This window comes from Cavia porcellus, unplaced genomic scaffold (assembly GCF_034190915.1).
Source record: "Cavia porcellus strain 051 isolate PalLab524CR breed Dunkin Hartley unplaced genomic scaffold, mCavPor4.1 scaffold_13, whole genome shotgun sequence".
Taxonomy (NCBI): domain Eukaryota; kingdom Metazoa; phylum Chordata; class Mammalia; order Rodentia; family Caviidae; genus Cavia; species Cavia porcellus.
Window position 1 is genome coordinate 1522726 of NW_026947496.1, and position 6571 is coordinate 1529296.

General features: G+C 32.6%; 1 pseudogene; it reads right to left on the reverse strand.

The window, feature by feature from the left end:
- Positions 1 to 349: 349 nt before the first annotated feature.
- LOC100728086 (olfactory receptor 5H18-like) lies at positions 350 to 1282 on the reverse strand (annotated as a pseudogene).
- Positions 1283 to 6571: the final 5289 nt, after the last annotated feature.

Consider the following 6571-nt stretch of genomic DNA (forward strand, 5'->3'; position numbering starts at 1 on the left):
AGTTATATTTGTATCTCCATAAATCATTAAATTGTTGTATAGACATTTAATCAGAGAAAAAAGGAGAAGAAGGACAATTTTAATTGCAAAAATCTCTGAACACTTCCCCAAACATACACATATATAACTAGAAATTTTCTGTAGCAACTTCTCGGCTTGGTTATTTCCTTTTGTTTTGTTTTTTTTTTTTTAGACAGGGTCTCAAGACATAGTTCATGATGACCTGGAACTCACAGCAATCCTCTTGCCTTAGTCTCCCAATGCTGACATTAGAGGCTACTTGGCATGCAACACTATGCTCAGATAGCAGCTATATATCAAAATAGACCAGACATATTACATAGGAGATCTAAATATTTCTCTTTAACACCATTGTCAGTGAATCTATTACTTGTTTGTTTCTCAGACTGTAGATAATTGGATTTAATACAGGGATTAGTACCATGTAAAATAGAGAATCCATCATACCTTGACCATCTGTTTGTTGAGACGCAGGGAGCACATACATGAAGAGAAGGGGGCTGTAGTATAAAGACGCAGACAAGAGATGGGCTCCACAGGTGGAGAAAGCTTTCCTTGGGCCTTTGAGAGAGTTCTTTTTTAAAATTGTAAAAACAACTAGTGTATAAGAAACAAGAACGACCACAATGGTGAATACTTGAATTGAACCAGACAAAATAAATACCATTAGAAAATTAATAGAAGGATCAGTACAGGAAATCTTAAATAATGGTATAATGTCACAATAAAAGTGATGTATTATGTTAGAATTACAGAAAGTTAATCTGAGTAAAACCCCTTTGTGAATTAAAGAATGAAGAAAACCACCTACAAATGATAAAACTAACAGGCGAATACATACTCTATTGGACATAATAAGAGTAAAGGTTTGCATATGGCAATATAGTGATCATAAGCCATTGTTCCTAAAAGAAAGCGTTCTGTAGTTCCACCAAATGCAAAAGCAAAAAAACTGTATCATGCATTCAGAGAGAGACATCAACTTGCTCTTGGCTATCAAGTTGACCAGCATATTGGGAGTCACTGTAGAAGTTACTCATGCATCCACAAAGGCTAGACTGCCAAGGAATAAGTACATGGGGGTGTGAAGATGAGGGTCATTCCAGATTAGCACTATCAGACTAAGGTTCCCCACGATGGTGATGAGGTATATCACCAAGAACACTAGGAACAGGGGGACCTGCAGCCCTTGATGATCTGTAAGTCCTGTGAGAACAAATTCTGTCATCAGGGATACATTTTTCTTTTCCATGTCCTCACTGGATATTCTCTGAAATTAAATGACAGAAGTATAAAATCATCCAACAGAATGTATATACTGAATACTGGAGGATGTAAGTTGATGTAAAACCACATTATTAGAAGAACAGAGTATTTATTTTATTCCATATTACTGTAATGGATGGGAACAATTGTGCTGCAATTGAAATTGAAATAAATGCAATTATTTTAATTACACAAATATGATCAAATAATCTTTTTAAAAAGTGCTCCCCAAATTGTTAAATTTCATGTAAAGTGCCTACTCTATGTGCAGTACAACACGGTGTAATGATGAAGATAAATTTAAAAAATTTAAAGTTTTCAAAACATAGTCACTAACACTTATTCAAATATTTGGTATTTACATCAACATTTTGAGAATCATTTCACTTTATTAAAAATAGTTTATGAAAACTTTGTATATAGTTAAGAGAAGTAAATGATAAATTTTTGTTCAATCATAAATATATTGACACTACTTGAGAATTGATTGTGTGTTTAAATGTTTCCTTATCTGATTATTATAGCAATTCACACTAAATTTCTATAGAAAGCTTGTCAGCTTTATTTGGGAGCATTTTGTTCTCCACTATTTTTAGCAAAATAAAATGAACCAAAAATTGTATCATGACTGATACAAATTAAAGAATAAATATCAACAATTCTACTTTTAAGTAAAACTTTTTAAGAATGAATTTTCTTCTATATAACCCCTAATAAATGAAAAATTTTAGTGTTTTATATAAGTATTACCAACTTTAGTTATATATTTACAATTTTAAAAGTATTCTCATAAACAAAACTTAAGAAACATATACTGATACTATATATGAAATTCTTTTTTTTTTTTTTTGTTACTATGGATCAAACTCATGACCTCTTGTTCACCAAACAGGCACTTATACTGCTGAGCTAAATCCCCAGCCATGATATTATTCATGAAATTAATGTTGTTATATATTAAATATTCAATGATTTATATGTGTATCCACAGATATTCAATTCTATATACATGTATTTCTATATTTTCATCTCCTTATATGTTATATTATAGTAATAGAGATATCATTATAGATATAAATATTACATTATATATATTTTAAGATCAGTAATATAAGTATGATGTATAATATGCAGTGTAGTGAAATTATTGTCACAAATGGGAAGGTAAGGGGGAAATATTATTTAATTAAAATACCTTAAAAGATCTAATTGGGAAATGTGTTTTCACAGAATGAATCTTTATATCATAATAAAAATGAATATTTCTTATACAATGCTTATTAGTACTTGAATCTTTAAACCTAGTTTAAAACACTTAATTTTCTTACTTCATCAGAACATGTAAAGTCATTATGATTGTGTTAATAAGATAATGAATCATTGACACAAAGAACAATTCCTTTTATAACTATCCTGCTCATCCATAATTCAGTCATGGAACTAAAATATAAATATCATTTATTCTTTACCATTTATTCTCCACAATTATTTTTACATTCTGCAAAAGAAATGCAAAATAATTATAAATAAATGTCAAACTGTATCAATCATATACTTTTTTATAAATAGTAATTAATATTGTAAAGTAATTTTTGTTACCAATATCTTATAAGAAATTATGGTGATCTTTTTAAAATGTCAGGCTTTCAAAAGCAGCAATAATACATGACAGCTGAGGAGTGGCAAAAATACAATGAGAAAGTCTTTGCATTAGATTATTTTAAAGATTTCATCATATATGCTAAGGAAATATCATTTATATAATCCTGTGTTGAACACAAGAATCAACCAGTTGTACATTTCAGTATTTTTTACTAGGAGAAGGTGATGTGGAGAGAGCTGCAATTCCCCTAAGAATGTCTGAGGATTCCCCACAGGATGAAGTGAAAATCTTCAAGTGGGCATTGCTGATTTGAATGTGTGAAAATAAATCTAGATCATCCCATAGGGTATGATAAATTTTAGAATCATAAACATTGACTCACTGTAGGTAGCTCCAATTCTAACTATTGAAATCACACTTTATTCCACCATTTTCCATTACAAGTGACGTTACTGAGAAATTTGTATACAAAATCTGATGCTCTCAGTGCCTTGATTTTTATGGCCTTATCTGTTCTTATCATAATATAATTCTAATGATTCAAACTGTCTACCTTCCTTCCAAGATGCAGTTGAAAGTTGCCCTCTTTGTGAAAACTTCCATTTAAATTTCAGACATATGTCTAGTTTTCTCACTTTACACCAAAATCTGATGAGAAGTTTTACTAGGCAGAGAACAAGAAAAATAGCAAAATAAAGGCAGAAGATTTTGGGGGGAGGTGGCCTAGATCTGTGCTGCCTAAACTTAAGATGTCTGTGTTTTCCCAGATAGTTTTGTTAAGATACAGATTCTTTTTTCATTTGTTCAGGGTAGAGCTCAAAAATCTTCAGTTTTAGCAAGGTAATGTTTGTGGACACTTGCCATCTGTAGGACTATTGTGCAGTCTCATCATCAGAGAACCTTGTCACTGGAGACACAAATTCTTATGAATGTTTGTCTTGCAAAGAAATAAATGAGGAGAACACAGACAAGGAGAAAAAAGTTTAACACAGATGTGGGTAGGTGGGGCCTTGTTGCAGGTGAGGGATTCTTTAACCCAACATAAAGGAAAACTATCAAAGGACATTGGATATGTTAGCAATATATTTAAATTATCTATTGAAGTACAAAAAGAGAATACTTCCAATGAATATTTATTTAGAAAAATAAAACTTTATGATATTTAAATCTGATATCTGGCATGTAACCATCTCTAGAGTAAAAAGATGTTTTAAAAGATATATGTTGTTCCCATGATGATGGTGATTTTACTGATATGTAACATGAAATATTTGTGAATAAGGGTGGCTTCCATTCAGATTTCAAAACAAAAATTTTAAATTATTTATATATTCTAGATATTAGTCTTTTGGCTAAGGAACAGCTGTTTAAAATTTTTCCGACTGTGCGTGTTGTCTTTTCACTCTGGTGATTTCTTTCATTGTGTAAAAGCTTTTTAATAAGAAGAGATGTCAGTTATTGATTCTTTATAGGATTTCCTATGCAGTGAAGGTTTTTTTTTTCCCTTGAGGGCTTTGCTACCCCTATGTCTTCAAGACTTGTACCTATTTTATCTTCCAGAATATTTAGTGTTTCTGTGTTGATATTTAAATATATGATCTAGTTTTATTTTAGTTTAGTGTATGGTCAGAGACACAGGTCTAATTTTAGTCTTCAACATGTAGGACACATTTTTCTGGCACCACTTTCTAAAAAGTCAAAAAAAAGGGAACATATTTGGCCAATTTGTCAAACATAAAGTAGCTCAGTGTGTTTGGATATGTTTCTTCATCATTTAATCTGTTCTACTGATCCTCAGATATGAAATGAAAAAATCAAACCCCTCCCAAATATAAGGACCCAATTCAAAAATGGGCATCTGATATGAATAGACATTTCTCAGATAAAGAAGTAGAAACAACAAATAAATATATGAAAAAATGTTCAATATCACTCATTTGAGAGGCAAAAATTAAAACCATGCTAAGATTCCATCTCACCCTGGAAATAATTGTTACTATCAAGAAATCAACCAATAACAAATGCTGAGTGAACTGTAGAGATAAAGGAATACTTCTCCTCTATTGGTGGGGATTTAGAGTAGTTGCAACCATTGTAGAAACCAGTGTGAAGATTTATTCAAAAACTAGAAGTCCCATTTGATCCGGCTATTCCTTCTCTTGGTATCTTTTGAAAAGAGTTAAAAGCATCGTACCACTGTAATATATGTGTGTCCATGTTTGCAGCAGCACAGTTTGTAATAGCTAAATTTTATTTACAGCCCAAATACCCACCAATCAATGAATGAATGAAAAAGATGTATTTTTAAATACAATTTAGTGCTACTCAGCCATAAAGAAAGAAGATCTTGGGAAATTTGTAACTAAATAGATGGGTCAAAAAACAATACTATAAGTGAAATAAATTGTACAGGGGCAAATGTCACATTGTTTCTCTGATGTAAGACAGTGAAAGTGTAAATAAGATCCAAAATGTATCATAGATATTTTGAAATAAGAATAAATTTTTCAAAAAGAAAAGGGAACTGGGGAGGAGGGAGTGGGGAAGGAAGGGTAAAGAAAAATAATGAGAAAAAAATAAAATGCAAACAAAGCTCTGTAAATAATGATGGGAAGAGAGGTTGAATGAAGAGAAGGAAAACAGGAAAAAAGAGGAATAAAGATACAATATTTGTAGGTACAAATTCACTCTGAAGAATGTGATCGTTATGTATATCTACACAACACATTATATGTATCTACACAATACCATTGTAAAAAGAAGACTGGAAAGGCCCGGCATAGAAGTCCTAAGAAGGTTTAGGAATAAAGTTGAAAGTGCACTGGAGACCCGAGGAAGTCGGAGATGTCAATAACATGAAATGCTGCCAAGAAACAGTGAGAGTGATGAGTGAAGTCACCTGAAGAAGGTGGCTCTGTGGGTTACAACCACAAAACTTACTGTTGTGGAGCTGCTGACATATTGTGGACTAACACTTTATCTCTGTGTAGCTTGCAGGATAGACATGGAACTACAGGACATAATGTTTGTCCCACTGGGTTTTGGACATGCTCTGTTCCTATTGTTTTTCCCCTCCTCTACGTACTATTTGGAAAGGAAATATTTACATTGCACTATTGTACCTTAGGGTGATATAATTTGATTTTGAATTTTACAGAATATCAGCTAAGACTTTGCCTTGAGTCTCAGAGAACACTTGAAATTAACCTTTAAAATGCTAGAATATTTGATACTTTGGTGAAGGAGTTGATGTGTCGCCAGTTGTAAGCAAGATGGTTATATTTTGTAAAGTAGAATTATGAACTTGATGTTGTCTTTTTTTGGAATCAAGTATAATTTCAGATGTGTTTGTTGACAAGGGCTGGGATGTGTCAGTTTAGAGCAACAAACTGATTAGCTTTGAGTTTGACCTGAGATCTTGGTGGAGAAAACTCCTGGTTATGTCTGGGTGGGTCAAGAAGGCATAGCCTCAGCGACTGTTGGGACACACACACACACACACACACACACACACACCACAGCACAGCACAATTTATCTGCTCTGTTTTCTGGCTGCCAAAAAGCCATGATGTTCTTTGGAGCCAGCTTACCAAAGACAAAATTTCCTGAAACCTCCTGCCCCTTAAATTTTGAGTGTCCGCTGGGGATGTAGCTCAGAGGCTGGGGATTTAGCTCAAAGGC